The sequence below is a fragment of the Diadema setosum genome, chromosome 21, assembly GCF_964275005.1.
Source record: "Diadema setosum chromosome 21, eeDiaSeto1, whole genome shotgun sequence".
Lineage (NCBI taxonomy): Eukaryota > Metazoa > Echinodermata > Echinoidea > Diadematoida > Diadematidae > Diadema > Diadema setosum.
Window position 1 is genome coordinate 17,459,774 of NC_092705.1, and position 16,717 is coordinate 17,476,490.

The following is a 16,717-nucleotide window of genomic DNA, read 5'->3' on the forward strand; positions in this document are numbered from 1 at the left end:
ATCAGTTAATATCAATAGTTTTCAATTATGGAAAATTGATTTATTGTTTTCCTCTCACTGACTTTCCCCCAATGACAAGATCTCTCATGAGTTAGTCAGCAGAGCAGAGGCACCTTGTGACAAGAAGAAAGTCGTATTAAGTACAAGAGAGAAGAGGTGGGAGTATCCTATTAACCACCAAATATATATATAATATATGCATATATATGTATATGTATGTATATAGACATATATAAATAGTATCTTTTCAGATGTAGTAAATCAACTTTTGATTGCTTTATGTTTTACCGAAAAAAACAGGATATCACCCTACCTTATTTATTAATATCTTTCATACTAATCTGTCCCATTATGAATACCTCACCAGACAATTCGGACAATGTCACTTACCTCTGTTGAGGATTGAGCACCTTTTACAACAAAACCTTTAGCACGGTGGTGTGCAACAACTTAATGTTTTTTGTTTTTTTTTAATGAGGTGCAATCATCAGGCAATTGCCTGATAATTGCACCTCACGGACCTGACGGAGGTTGCATGAAATTCAGAGTTGCAATAAATACGGATGAACCTGCAGTCTACCGCGTGAACTTGTTCCAATACTTCTGTGTGTGTGTGTGTATGGGTGGGCGGTTGGATGGGTGTAATTTTTTGATAGTGCTCATTTTTCGGATGAGAGAAATCATCGGAATTACATCAATTTTGTTACTTTACTCAAGGTTGATCGGCAGGCGAATATGAAATCGTTATCAAAATGGCACGTCGCCGCATTTGATACATTGATACATTTGATTTTAAGAAAACGGTGGATTGTGCTAATTATGTAGGTCTGTCTCCTGTTCATATGTTTGTGGTAAGGGGATGCTGCTTGCGTCTTTTTTTATGATAATGATAACTGATCGGCGCACCGCTAGGAGTCACCCATCTGATAATGGAACCTTCCACCTACTCATACATGCCATCTCGCATGCAATCACAATTCACAACTTAAATATCCATTATCCTCATCAATAGTCATCAACCACTTCATTAACATTTACTGCTCATGCATGAATAACCGTACCAATGCGAATAAGAAGAAAAGGAAAATGTTTTATTATGAATTAAAGGGTGAAACAACGTACCATTCTACAAGGTCAGATTTGTTGACAGAGATTTGATTATTAAAAGATGAGTAACAAAGTTTATTGTAACATTAGTAGTAAAGTAAAACCGTGATACGCAGATAATTGATAAGTTCAGATTTCTTCAGTAAAGTAGGCTAATTTAGTGGCGATTGCTGCTTTGTCAAGAAAGCCTGGATAACATTTACATTCCTTATGTCTAAAATGCTGGATATATCTGCTGGAAATTTTTATATTAGTCAGGGTACCTGATAATAATATTGAATCTGTCTTATACTGCTTTGCTTTCCATGCTTTTTTTTTCATTAAGATCTACGTTAAACGTTACCTATGCAGCCATATCAACAAGTGACCATAACGTGGAAATCATGAAAATTGTCAAAGCTGCAGATATAGTCTATGATGCTGTATTCCCCATAACTCTTGGGTAAATTTGCAATCATTTTGGGAATGGAGGCAAACCATCTAAGAGCGAGACAGGCAATAAACTTAGCTTTTCTTTATGAAGCAAAGAAGAACGTAAAAAGAGAAAGCTGAATGCGGCATAACACTAGACATTTAAACGTTAAAACAAGTAATAAACAAAGGCATTTCTCAAATAATTATCCTTGCGTTGTCTGACTTAAGGTTATTTCATAGAAACAAGAAGTGAACCGCGAGTCTCTATAAAGTATCTTATCATCATTCTCGTGAAATTGTTTACAGTATTTTCCTGAATGAAACACTTCGCTCTCATGGAGCCTGATATTAGCTGACTGCATATAGATTGATGCAAGTTTCGCTTCACCAGAAGCGATCAAACCAATAGAATTCTTGGTCCGGTTTTCCCAGTTTTATTACGTTTTTCTTTTTTAGTTAGACTTCTTGGATTCCAGGGCTTATCTGTTTCTGTTTCCTACGTGAGAGAACATTCAAGTAACGAAATTTTCATCTTGTTGGACTATCATTATAATATTCCACGAAATTCATACAACTTGACTGAGTAAACATCTTTAATAAAATCTTGTTTATTTAGCAATAGCTTGTGTTAGAGAAGTAGGGAATATATCAGTTTGCCACATTTGCATTTAATAACTGTAAATTAGCCACAATTAGATTACGACCATACTTTCTGTTCGTCTGATTTCCTTTTTTCTCCACAAATGATACACGTTTAAACAGAGATATATCACCAACAGATATCTAAGTACTCCAGTTTATTTGCATTAGTTTAATGAATATAGCCTTATTTGCCAGAGATAGCTTTTTAATCTGGTTAAACCTGTACTATCCCTTGTGTCACTCGTTGGTGTCACGGAAGCTTGGGTCCTGGAGGATAGTTTTCTAATGGCATGCTAAGGAGTAGGTTGGTGGATGTGATTTACCTAACCAAGTTTACATGAACTCGATTATCTTTTTTTTTTCCTCGACAAGTCCTAAAAGGATGGTGATGACCAACTCTTGACGTCTGCGTGGATAAAATGAAGACAATGCGCCCTCGCCAGTCAATATATTGCGATTAGGGGAACGTCCAGAAATCCCGAAAGTTCAAGTGGTTCAGTAGAAAGAAAGTTCCGGAATAAGCAGAAAACGCGAACGTGTTGCCATTTCAAGCTAGTAAGTTATTCCTGTTGACCGTATAAATCCATGCTTTACTTCTCGGTTTTGCCAAGGAAGAGGCCTATTCCGAATATGATAGCAACGGCGAAGGCAGCACCTGTTATGGCAGCAATCACCAGCATATTGCTCTGGAAAAGGTATTATATAATACACAGAATGGAAACTTAGTTCTTTTTCGTTTTGCTTGGTATTGTGAAATTATTGTATATAGTTATATGGCATAAGATATTTGATAATGATATTGCAACGCATAATGGCTCCACGAATTAATTATGAGCAGATTTTCGGTATGAATTTGAACTCATAACCTTACTACTCTCTCAAGGCAAATACATATATATATATATATATATATATATATATATATATATATATATAATCGTGCAATATGCGCATGATAAAAAACACAGATTCGTCCCTTTTTCGACGCGGCTCGTTATAGGTTGGGCCGGAGGTAGGTGACGAGCCCCCCATGTCTACACAGTTTCAATGACGCTCAGCAAGTTTTCCTAAAGAGACACCTTGCAGTTGTGATGGTCGTTTTTATTAATGAAAGAGGATATCTTAGAGGAAGAGAACGAAACGAATTGTCAAAGTGTGACACTTGCACTGTTCTGATTGGATAACAGCAGAACAGTAGCAGGAACCGTTGAAATCCGTACAAAGGTTGTATTTCTTTCTATCCGTACAACAGGTTGTATTTCAAAAGGTTGTATTTCTTTCGATCCCGATGTTCAGCGTGTTGGCTTTTCCTTTCATTTTTTCTTTCTTTCCATTATTCTTTTGTTATTTCTTACCTTCAATGGTATACCCTTCTGTAAAGTAGTGTAATGTGTGTTTTTCCTGTCTTGTTCTGTCCTGTCTTTGTAAACAAATATGTTCACATGAAGAATCCTTTAAATGGTCCACAATTTACAAGCATGCTTTTCAGTGGACCTCTCAATTCTTTTTTTTTCTCCAGACATAACTTTGTATTTTGTCGGTATGCATGTATAAGTTTGTATTTGTTAACTATTATCTACCATGTAAAGTCGAATATATGCCTGTGTTATATCTTCTGATTCATTTCGTGTTATGTTTGCCGAAAAGAAAGAAAGAAAGAATGAAATAAATGACATAAAATGAAATGAAATTTGCATTCAAAAGAGAAAATATCTTATCATTTTCAAATAATAACCTGGTTTATTAAAATCTTCCTACTTCCTGATTGTTATTGATATATTCGATAACAAGGCTTCATTCGTCTCTATTTCTACTTCCGGTCAATGTGAATAGGGTTGCAAATAGGTGCAGCCTGAAGAATGAAAAATGTAAATGTGTAGCTAAAGCGATCAATAAGAACTTGTACAAAACTGCCCCCGAAATAAGGCCAGACGTCTTGAACATCAAAACTACTGAGGAACCTGAGCATCTCTGAGATAAATTTCATTATCTTCAATGACTTCTGATTATTGTTTCGCGAAAAAAAAAAGAGAGAGATGAGTATAAAACTATTAATCACTTTTTCAACATGATAGTGAGGACGTTGGTTAAAGTGTATTGTGAATGGATATTTTCACTCCCATGTCGTCTATTTTTGACAGACTTTGATTTTATTGATGCTAGTATCATTAACCCCATTGTGTCAAAACTATAAGGGCTACAGATCCTTGCCACAGTTTGGTTGGACTACCGTCGATTTGTAGTTCTTGCTTCTGAATGAGATGATATCGAAGTGAAAGCGTTTTTTGTTGTGATGTAATCTAATTGGAATATTGCTTTAAATTCACCCACACAAAAACGGAGTTTTTCTTGAATGATTTTCTCGATTTTGTAAAGGCTTGTATGTTTCATTGATATTCTTATTCAAGCTTTTCTACGTCAGGATACAATTGAATAACCACCATATTTCCCAATACTTTCTTACCTCTGATCTTTGCACAGATGATAAACATTTAAATAAGCAAAATGAACCAAGCACAAATGATCTTTTCTTATGTTAAAATGGAATCGATTTAACTACGTCTGGATGATATAACATCATATTTAATTATGGAAACGTTAGCCCAATATATCACAATTAGCCCTGTACAATCTAGTTGATCTATGAAGTCCACAGTCCACTAACCCTGTCTCCCGGAGGCTGGTTCGCTGATTTGTCTCTAGTGACGGGGACAAGTAACTTGGTGCCGAAGTTGGCTTGCTCTGGCTGTCTCTCACTTTTCTTTTCTTTTTTATTTTTTTTTTTTTTGGCTTCCACGGTAAAATCAGTAAGTTGCCCTACATAATGTAACTATTGGAGAAGATTATATATGTCCGATTTCTGTTCGGACAAGTCCAAAAAGGATAATGATATGTAGCCATGTGCGAAGATAATAATTATGGCTGATACTCCACTTAGAAAAACCTGCTGACTGGACAGTCATCTCATCGGATCCCAAAATCTTTGAGTTATATTAGTTGCCCACAAGTAGCTTTTGACGACGTTGTCTTGGCTCTTGCAGCTTTGTTTTCGTATGACATTTTACAATCATGATTACGAGCAAATTGTCTCGTATAACATAATAACTAAGCATATGATATTCAAAAGCATACATTTATATATATATATATATATATATATATATATATATATTTATATATATAATATATATATATACTCTAAATCTCTCTCTCTCTCTCTATATATATATATATAAATTCCAAACGGCACTAATCCATCATTCTCAATTGATATAGCGCCTTTTGGTTGAAAGCTCTTGTATAATTATAATATATATATATATATATATATATATATATATATGTATATATATATATATAATACATAGCCATCCAGTTGTGACCGTAACTGCGATGAAAGAAATAGTGAAGTATCAATACACGTATAGTATTACACTATTAAATGCAGATGGGATTAAGGCAAAGCGTTTATTATTCCAAAAAAAAAAGGTAAATCAATGTAACTTTGAACAAAGCCAGTCTTCCGAAATCACTGTACATTGAGCATAAGTAAAGCCATGAAACACATTTTGGAGAGATTTAGAGTATCTCTTTTTTTTTTTTTTTTTGTAGTCGAATTTATCGTCTAAATACATGAATTAATACTTGCTTTAAAATCTAGAGCACACGATACAACTAAAATACCTCCGTTACCGGAACAGCTTGGATCTGCATGAAGAAGGGACATAACCACATGAAATTCGATGTAAATGATATGTTGAAATAGTTCAGCCGAAAAGGAGAAAAACAGTCACTTTTATGAGAAATACCATTGCTAGGCCTACATTTATCAAAAGAATTATTAATGTTTTGTGCTGTGTGTCAGTTACAGGTAGGTAAAAGGTTTTGTTGATAGCCTTCATAAATCACTTAACATTACATGGCAATAGAACGTACAATATGAGTCGTCAAGTTTTAAAATCAAGAGGTCGGCATATTTTTGAAAAGCAAAGCAGGATATTACAAACATGTAGGAAACTGCTGCCCGAGAGATATATGTTTTACGAAGATAAATTTCATAATCAATTTTTTTTTCAGTTATTCCGTAGAAACATTTAAGATGTAAGTCTCTGTTGGATGCTACACCAACAGGCTAGTGAAGATAATAGTTAACAGTCTTTTCGCTTCCATGCAGTCTTATGCTGGCTGACGTTGCTGCACTTGATGCTCGCGCCACTTGCCAAAATGTGATCGCATTAACGTTGATTAATCAGGATCATTGATATGGTTGGCTTCTTTGGTTCTGATTTAATTTGATTTATTGGTTTCTGTATCATCACTGTACATACACAATCATGTACAAACATAAACATAAATTGTTAACAGAATATTTTTTTCTTCATTGCCTTTGCGCAATGTACAGCAAAACGAATAAGTAATACAACATGAATAATACAGTATGCGTACAGCATAACCGGGGCTTGATTTGAGAGCAGCCCCCTACATAATACACATCGGAGGTTCTGAGGTTTTTTATTCCTACGTGGTGTGATGATAATGTAATGGATTTCCGTTTCCATGAATATTTATTAATTTAAGACTCAGATTTCCTCAAGGAGCTTAGGAGTAAACACTTAGATAATACCTTTTTTTTATGTTGTGGTTTAATGACAGAAATTGGTGAATTTCTGCGTAAACTTTATCTAATGCTTTATTTCTAAATCAATGAACTTAATATCTCCTAAAGTTTGTACGGCTTATGTGAACTCGAAGATAACTTTATTCAAATATGTTTCATCAATGGTGGGATGTAAATGGAAGAAAGGCAGAACATTTTGCTCAGTGTATTCAGTAAGCAGCCTTTGATAATAAGAGCTATATATCTATTCTGCAATGCATCAGGGATTTCAGGCTTATAGATGTTCAAAGTTTCACAATTTTGATTTTTTTTTTTCCGATGAGTGACGATCTCATGCATCTCGCTGTTGCATACACCGTCATATCCTCCTTCGCCCGCCATGCCAGAACCACCGATCTCCAAACTGCCATTTTCGGTAGTTCGCTTCCATTCCCACTACTTTCGCCTTGACTTCGTCAGCCATTTTGATTTGGCCTTCTTCTTCTTCTTCTTTTTCTACGTTTAACGATTAGATAGTAACACCTGATGGAATATGGGTGTTGTTTAATTGTACATTCGTTTATACGAAGGTGACAAAATGGTTTTTTTGTTTTGTTTTCACAGAACTGTTGCAACTGTTTCTGCGGATGAAATAAAAATCTTAAATTTACTACATCTTCTTTTTCAACATTTGAATTAGGAAAGGCTTTAATCTATTTCTTATTTCCACCTTACCGTCGCAGATATGTTGAGCTCTAAAATAAGTTAATTGTCACTAAGTAAATTTGCTCACCTAACTATAGTTATTTCATTTCACACCTATTCATATAAAATGTTGGTTCAAACAATTAACGAAACCTCAAAACACCAAAAGATATCGAGCGAAATTTGTTGGCTACAGCTTATTTTAACGTACTCCTGATAATTGCTAGGTAGTTGTCTTTTTGCCTTATGTGTTACTGATTAAACTCACCTTATTCACGTGTCGTGAAGGTTCATTTTGTATTATGCCATACGTTTTCCCGTAAAATCTGCTAGACGCCGTCTTCGACTTCCTAGTTTGGTTTGCCTTAGGCATGTTTTTGAAGAGTAGTGTTCAAGGTCGAGTCACTAACACCGTATGTATTCTAGAGGTTTTCGTCTATGATTCCCAACAAACCGATGATGTTGTTATCACCTATCCTCAACAAAGACGAAAATGGGGGAAGCGCGCTTTTGCGAACGATTTTAATGTCATGCGGTAAAGGCGGGAAATCGCATGGGCCAAAGGTGAAATACTGAGCGTTCAGTAAAATTTCAAGTTGCATGCTTCTTTGCCTTTTTTTTTTTCTTGAGTCTTAAATTTGTTGAAAATGAATGTATTTTTTAAATATAAGAATAAATACTGGAGCAATATTTGGCAGCTGCGTAATTACAGATGCAGATTGTTAATTACCAGTTGGAAACCATTAATTTTTATCTTCTGGATCACTAAATCGTCGATGTGAATGAAAAAAAGCAGGTCATGTCTCTCTACCATTAAAACCCAATAAAAATAATACAGGGATATAAAACCGAGGCAAAAAAGAGTTAAGTGCATACATATAAATAAAAGACATCAATGAAGTTTCATGAAAATCGAAGGATCCCTTGAAGAGTTATGAATTTTTAAAGTGTTGGTACCGCAATGAGTGAATAAGAAGTCTACAGTTCGTTATGTCACGCATGCAACGATATAAAGTAGATATTGCGAACTACCACTTTAGTGTATACTTGTTATCAAGTGTGTTACATGCAATGGACTACCGCATTAATTCTTTATAGATATCGTTATCATAAGAGGCGGTGGTTCTAAGAAAGCTCTAAGAAAGCAGGTGCCGAGGGTCACTATTAAAAAAATGAAGTAAACGATACCCATTTCTCCAAAGGTACGACATATGTATTTGGCAAGAACGCGCATGTGCGTAATCGTCACCCAACTGTACGAGTTTATCAGCCCTTAGAAACACGTGTGAGTTTTGCTTCAAAATGTTCCCTTATTCATGATCTAGGCTGAGTTAAACGATAAAAGGCATAAGTAAAGGCGCGGGGGGGGGGGGAGATATCCCAGTCAACACTATGCAGGTAAAGTGAGAATTATCATCGATGTGTATTTCCACTTGCGTGGGGAGTTGTACAGCAACACTTATAATTATAATTGCGAATGTCATACATGTAAGTATTTGTTCATTTTGTATCAACTTGCTGCGTGAGACATTATCTAGCTGGGACTAAGACGGGGAGGGGGTCTAGGTTGTTTAAAAAAAAAAGGAACTAAAGGTGCACCACTTACATCCCAATGTTTAGGGATATCTGTTTTAGGGAATCATTACAAAATATCCAAACAAGACCAGAAGCAAACTTGATATTCCACAGTTTTCTGTGAAAATGTAATGTCAGTATAATGCAATTTTGCTGATAAACACACGCAAGCACACACACACACACACACACACACACACGCACATACATAGAAAAAATTGGTTCGAACGTAAACACGTAAGTGCACTTTCGTCCCTCCGCTGATACATCCTTGAGCATCGATGTTATATTTTGCATCAAATTTCGTCTCCATATTTGATTCAGACCCAAATAAGCAGGAAAAAAAGTACCAGCTAATATGGTGCTGGCTGGAGAATAACATACATAAAGCAGACTATTAGATTGCTATGCCTTTTTATTTTCTATGTATGATAGCATAATCTGCTTTTTATATACAATGTATATATATATATATATATATATATATATATATATATGGCAGCAAAACTTGCACATAGACGTGGCTGATGTCAGTTTGCACCCCTTTATTCAAGCTTTCGGGCGAAATGCCCTTTTCAGGATCTACACAATCAATGACAACAACGAATAAACAAAATCAACCTAAATGTTGGATCATACTTAAGCTTAAAAAGCTCAAACTTAAGCTTGAATAAATTATATTAACAGTCCTGGCAGCGCCCCGCCATGTTGTGGTTGAGTCCTTTCTGCTGTCACTGTTATATATATATATATATATATATATATATATATATATATATATATATATATATATATATACATGCGTGTGTGTGTGTGCTCTATCTACAGCTTAAATACATCCAAGGGAAGGTATGTTTATGATGTTACAAAATGTAAAGGCAATTTTGGTTATACGTATAATCAAACACTGTGTCTATTCGGTTATGGACCTCAACCTTTAAAACTTCAACCATCATGATAATGTTTGTCTGTGTCCTGCTTAGGATGTAGGACTGCATGGAGGCTGCAAATGTTATTATCTAAAGTTACAGCTGAGCGGAGCTGATCTCTTGAGAAAAATAGTTAAGCAGACCTGCGGTATGCAATTGTTTCCCCGTTAGCAATAGAACATTCCTAACCACACATACGTGGAATCCTTGTCTCCAATCACACGCCTCGTCTTGAATATGCAATAGAGTCTTTCGCATGATGAATATTCATTACATCCTGCATGGATTGCCATACCATTGTTGGTGAAAAAGAAGGACACCCGTTTTATTACGAATGGCGAAACAACTTTTCATTTTCACAGCGTGAGATACGTTGACAAAGTACATCATAGATGTGTAGAAATTGAATTGCATGTGATATTATGATACACAAATTGTTGACAAGATCATCCTGCCATATCATTCTAAAAGTGTAAGAAGAAAAACTTCGATATCCAGAGGGCAAGTGGTATTTATAACGTCTAAAACAGATATACACATACGCGTAACAATTGGTATGTTAAGATAACTCAAGGTAGCTAAGAATGAACCTGCAGATAACGAAAGCTGTCTTGCCATGATGCATAATATACATGCTTCCCAGACGCTTAAGGATTTTTATTTTCCGGGTTGGTAATGTTCATGGAGGAAATACATTCTGTTACGAACTGTGATTAATAAATGAACACGACGTGGATATAACAAAGAGTAACACATAACCCCAAATAAACACCACTGCTAAAGGGGAGATTTTCAACCATCCTGGAAATTAGTGTAAGTCACCTATATAAACGAAAACGCATCTTAAGCTTGACAAACATTTGTATACCAAAATTTGTGCACACAGAATAAAGTTAAACATTCTTAACACACACACACACACACACACACACAAAACAACAACAACAACAACAATCAGTAATACAAGTTTAGCTGGGCACGGCTAAGAGGAATCACGTTATCTTCTCTGACTTTTAATCGAAAAGATCTGAATGATAAGTCTCTGTTGAGCACTCTATCAACAAGGTAGTGAACGTGTAGTCTACTCCCGCGCTGTCTAATGTTGGCTGACTTGACTCAGATTGCTGCCAGTATCGCTCGTCCCAGTGTGACCAAACCATATGTAAACGATGATGGCTTCAGTAGCAGGCATGAAGTTTGCTACTCTTTAATTTGACTACATGGGTCCTTTGGCTTCTCTGGTTGTTGTTTTGTTTAGGAGTTTTTGGTTTTCGTGGATTATAATTGGAATATTGCTCGAAATTCATTCACACAAATGTTGACAAAGGTAAGTATTTTTTTATAACCTTCCTTTTTCAGTGGCTTGTGTTCATAGGTCACATTTTTATTTAAGGTTTTCAACACTGAAATGCAATTGCATAACCATCATATCTCAACCCCTCTGATCTTTGCAGATTTAACCAGGAAAATAAAGCCAGTTTTGGGGGGTTTGTGTGTGTGTGTGTGTGTATCTTTACATAGAATTTAAATGGATACGAATTATACAACATGAGATGTAATCATGGAAATATTAGCCATATTAGGCAAATTTTGCCCTGCACTTTATAGTTAATGTATTGAAAAGTCCAAATGGATTGTTGGAATTTTCCCTGGTTTAACAGTCAACCCACCGGATCCTTGTGCCTCCGAGGCTGGTTCTCCGTGTTGCCACTCGTTGTCGACGTTGGCTTGGCTCTTGTAGTTTCGTTTTCATTTGGCATTGTAACTGAGTAACTTGTCGAATATAACACATCGATCTAATCAAATCTATGTTCATTCGATCCTATCATTGTCCGTCAAGAAAAGATGATGACAGGTAACGTCTGCGTAGACGAAATAAAGATACATAATAAGCTTTGTAAAATCTCGTCATACCAATGGAAAGGTCCACCTGAAATAATTTGCTGACTTTACAATCACCCACTGGCTCCCTGTGTGTCGGAAGCTGATTTTCTGTTATGTATTACTTGTTGACGGGTAACTTGTGTCGACGTTGGCCTAGGTGTTGCAATTTCGTTTCCTTGGATTTCCCATAATGTAGTATTTTTTTTTTTACGGTATAGGGGACTAAAATATATCGGAATAAGCAATGTTTTCTTATTATCATAACAGTACTTACACTTACGTTAGATTTAGTGAACTAAATAGATGAATCGTTATCATACGCGTGAATATTCTCTGACTCCATTTCAATAATATCACTGCAGCTCATGTTCTCATCCTTCATAGCACATTTGGGTTCGTTTGCATGTATGTGATGCCTTTTTCAGTTAATACACGATGAATAAAGGTAGTCCCAAAAATACGGTAGTTCCAACATTCATAAACCTAGCAAATAGGCAAGCTAGTAACCTAATGCCACACAGAATCTCAACACACACGCACACACACACGCACACACATACGTACATCAGCTCACATTCACAAACAAAATAAACTCACATTAGATGCTATAAAATAGAAAACTGAGCAAACAGTTGATCATGACCTTTATTGGAATTTCGACTGCTACCATTTAATCTTACGATAACCATTTCGTTCCAACGATACTTTCATAAACATTTGGTACCTATGGTTTTGGAGAGGTTTGCTTTTTCTTTGGAAGTGTCATATTACTTCGAAAGTATGACATTAACTGACATGACAATTCGACATTACACATAAATATATATTAGAAAAATACTTGGATACTCGTGCTTCATGAAAATCGCATATTTGTGTAAGGGTGATATTTGCCTAATGTCTGAGCTAAGCAAAATAATGTGATGAGAAATTTAGTGGTTTAATCCTTTTTTCTCATAGATGGAGAAAAACTCTAGTAAGGACTGAAAATTAGGTTAGCATGAATCTACCTTTTACTTTAATACAGGGAAAAAAAAGACTCTGTTAAAAATCAACCTGAGTTTCCTTCTCTCAGGTAAACTTTTGAATGCAACAGAACCGTTTAAACATTTCTGATTTCTAATTAACTATAATATAGGTCACGAAAAATCCCACCTAATAGCATGTGTATACAATACTATACTATTTAGTACATGAATACTAAAACTAAAAAATGCCCATATGCACAACCGCCATTAAGCTGTAGTACTGTAATAAACTGTTGTGACAACGTGACTTAGTGTCAAACGGTTTCCTGATACATTTTTTTTTCTTTTTACATTCAGATGGGTAAATTGTATAATACTATGCAACAAAAAAGAAGCCAGAGAATCAGTTAATAATTTAAACTTGTGTGCACCGTACACTAATTTCATCCTCTCCCTCTCTCTGATAAGTATATATGTGACCCTGCACCTCAAAACAAACAAAAAGTCGCCAGACATGAATTTTTAGTTAAGACCATATTCTGAAAGAGCAGACTTTCAGCTTTAAAATGATGTATAACTCAAATCAAATGGACTCTCCTAACCTATCTAAATATTGGAAAGAAAGCACAAACTCAGGAAAAGTGTGAACTGAGAAAAGAGGCTCTGAAGTACAGTGTCTATTCAAGCGCTTAATCTTTACGAAACCGTGCTGGCTGTGCCATGAATGGGACAAAAAACAGGAAGTAAACCACCAGAGTAACAACAATGAAGAGATTATCAGATTAAACTGAAATTAAGCATGCCTCATTAACACATTCTGTCCATAACTAATGCCGACTTTCAAAGCAGTAGCACTATCCTTTCAAAAGTTATTAGAGTTGAAAGTGAAGAGTGTGGACAAGGTTTTTCAGAAATGAAAAAGGGATTCTAAAGACACACCTAATCACACTATTCTACCAAAAATGTTCGAGATAAACTGCTAAAAAAACACACTTTCCTGCCCGTTTACTGATACCAAATTTTAGCATAATGTAAAAGAAGACCCGCTCTTTCAGAAAATATGAAAAAGTCAAGTTCGGCTAGGTTGACCCATTTCACTTATTTTCAGTCCTCACGCAAAATCAGTGTGTGCGACTTTATGTTCGTTTTGAGGTGCACGGTCACATATATATATGTGTGTATATATATATATATATATATATATATATATATATATATATATATATAATATTTTACAGGGACCTACCTATTTTTATTTTTTTGATTTGCTACATTTTTGACCTCAAAAGCATTATCTCCGAATTTTTGGTAGACCGAAAATAAATGCAGTAGCCCCCCCCCCCCCCAAAAAAAAAAGAAAATGATATTACAATTCATATTTGATCATAAATGCCACATTTTTTTTTGAAAATTTGTTGGCTCGACCTCATTTTCTAATGACCACCCAGGGCCACATGACCGCCGATATATATATCAGTAGCAGGAAAACAGGAAAGTTACATGTGTGTTAGGAGTCTTATAGTTCAATAAATCTTTAAAAAATGTGAGAACCTCAATTTTGTTGCATATGGAATCATACAATAAGAGAAAGTAATAGTTGATACAAGCGTATTGGGTAAAGGCTAACAGTGCCAAGCCAATGAAATACAGGTGCGGCCATTCTGCACTTAAGCTGATGGATTTTTTTTTTTTTTTTTCTCAGCAACTTTGTGTTTTTGGCTCCGTCTTCAATATGCCGCGAGTTCGATCTCAATGTTTGTTTGTTTGTTTGTTTTTGCAATTCTGCAGATAAACACTACAGAAAATGTCATTCTAATATAAACATTTATAATGTTATGAGTCACCCGTCTTGAAATGGAACCTTCCCATGTTTAATACCCATAATGCAATCTGGTCTGCAATTGCCATTCACAGCTCAAATATTCATGATCGTTATGAATAGTTATCATTACCATCATGAACATGCAGTACTTCGTGCATTTATTTTCATAGCAATGTGAGTAAGAAGAAAAGACATGGGAAAAAGGGTGAAAGTAAGGACGGTTCATCGTTGCACATCGACATACATTCGTTGGCAAAACTGTGATGAACATGAGTGCCCAAGTCGCATTAGTTGTAATTATAGTAAAAATTATGATGCACCATTAGTTCTTGTTCAGTTCAGATTGCCAAATTCTTTACGTAATTTAACTTGATGCCTGTACAAAGTGCCGATTGCTTATTATGGAGAAAGCATTACAAATGATGCTGATATTTACAACGTTAAAAAAAGCTGCATAACATGTTGACATTGCTCAGGGTACCTGATTGGAATTGAAATATGACTTAAACTGCTTGCATCAAAGAAAAGGTAGAGTTTCGGTTGGCAAGTTTATTTACAACTAGGTGATTGGTAATATCAGTGGTTATGTAAAAAAAAACACAACAACAACAACGACAACAACAATAGACATAATAAATCTTTATGATTGATACGTTGTCACGGTTTCCATCGAAGTAAATACAGTCAAAAGTAGTCATGATCAACAATTGAACATCACAGTGAAATTATTTAGGTTCTTTAAGTTGCACATTCGTTTTCCTTTTCTTTTTCTTTTTTTTGTGTGGAAGGATGGCATAAAGAACATTGCTCAACGATAGGTTTGAAATAATTCTTGGAATAGAAGTAAGTCACCTTAAAGAAGGACACCAAACATGCTCGACAAGCATTTGCGAAGGAAGGAGGAAGGTCATAAAAAAAGTGCAGAAAGCTGTGAGGCTAGACATTTGAACGGAAAATTAGTGATTCACGTACACGTTAGAGTCGCAACAATACATCTCCTGGTGTTGTCGGACCTTAGGTTATTTTACAGGAAATATTTTAGCCTGGAGTCTCTCTGAAGTATGCCTTTATCACATTGTCATGACGGTCGTAAAATTGGTTGAAGTATATCATAAATGAGACCATTTGCTCCCACGGAGTCTAATGTTGGTTGAGTGTGTTTATCGATTCCAGCGCCGCTCGCCCAAATACAAGCGCACCATCAGGGTCCTTCTACAGTAGAGTGCACCAAGATTCATCGCAACTTGATTGGTTTCCCTGCGTGATATGATAATAACGAATGGATTCTTTGTGTTCGTGGATTATTATTGGAATATCACCAGAAAATTGTCCACGTGCATGTAAGTAAATAGTTGAATATAATCCAGTCAATGTTGCGACCGTGTATTGAACACAAATGCAAAAACTACGCATGTATCAAATTTTTGCGCTTTATTGCCAAGTTGGATGAATGCATTTCACCTATTGGTTTTGAATCTCTCGTCTTTCAAAGGTGTTATACTTTCCAAGCAAATACGCAAGTCTTAGATAGTGGACCTTTCCCCCTTTACAAATTAGGTTGATCTAAATACATTTCGTTTATTCGTTTCCTTAAAAGTCAGAGTTGATAATTTGTCAGCGATGGCCTTATAAAATCCTGAACAATTTGATTAACTTCACATTCGATAATTTTGCTGATATGAAAGTCAACTCACCCTTTTTCTAGAAGGCTCGTTCTTCGATTGACCTGGTGTTGGCGGGTTCCCGGATGGATTGTTCTGTTTAGTCTCGTTTCCGTCTCCCATGGTTATTAGCGAATAGTTGAGTTCAATGCCTAGTAAGCTTTTTCAAACGGATTATGTATATTCGACAGTTATTTTTCTCCTTTCTTATGAGGTCTAAGAGTGTATCAATGCTACCTGACTTCTTTTTGGACGAATGAGGGATCGAGCTTTCTTCGGGTAAATATATTGTGATATGAAGACCGGGGAATTCCCTGTGTCATAGATTTGGCTGGAAGAATTCAATATGCTGAGCAACAGAAGACCATTTCGTCTGTGTACGTCATTTAGATGTGTTAAAAAATGCATACACACTC

The 16,717-nt window shown here is 35.6% G+C and overlaps 2 long non-coding RNA genes across 2 annotated transcripts in view; one reads left to right on the plus strand and one right to left on the minus strand.

Moving 5' to 3' along the window:
* Positions 1–5,617: 5,617 nt before the first annotated feature.
* On the minus strand, positions 5,618–7,942 carry LOC140244662 (uncharacterized). The gene is made up of 2 exons (XR_011902297.1): positions 7,734–7,942; positions 5,618–7,276 (listed from the first exon to the last, which is right to left on the minus strand). It is a non-coding gene; the product is annotated as an uncharacterized lncRNA (long non-coding RNA).
* A 3,279-nt stretch (positions 7,943–11,221) lies between these two features.
* LOC140244516 (uncharacterized) overlaps positions 11,222–16,717 on the plus strand; it is a 61,407-nt gene continuing 55,911 nt past the window's right edge. The window contains exon 1 of the long non-coding RNA XR_011902280.1: positions 11,222–11,296. This is a non-coding gene — a long non-coding RNA (uncharacterized lncRNA). The remainder of the gene's footprint in view (positions 11,297–16,717) is intronic.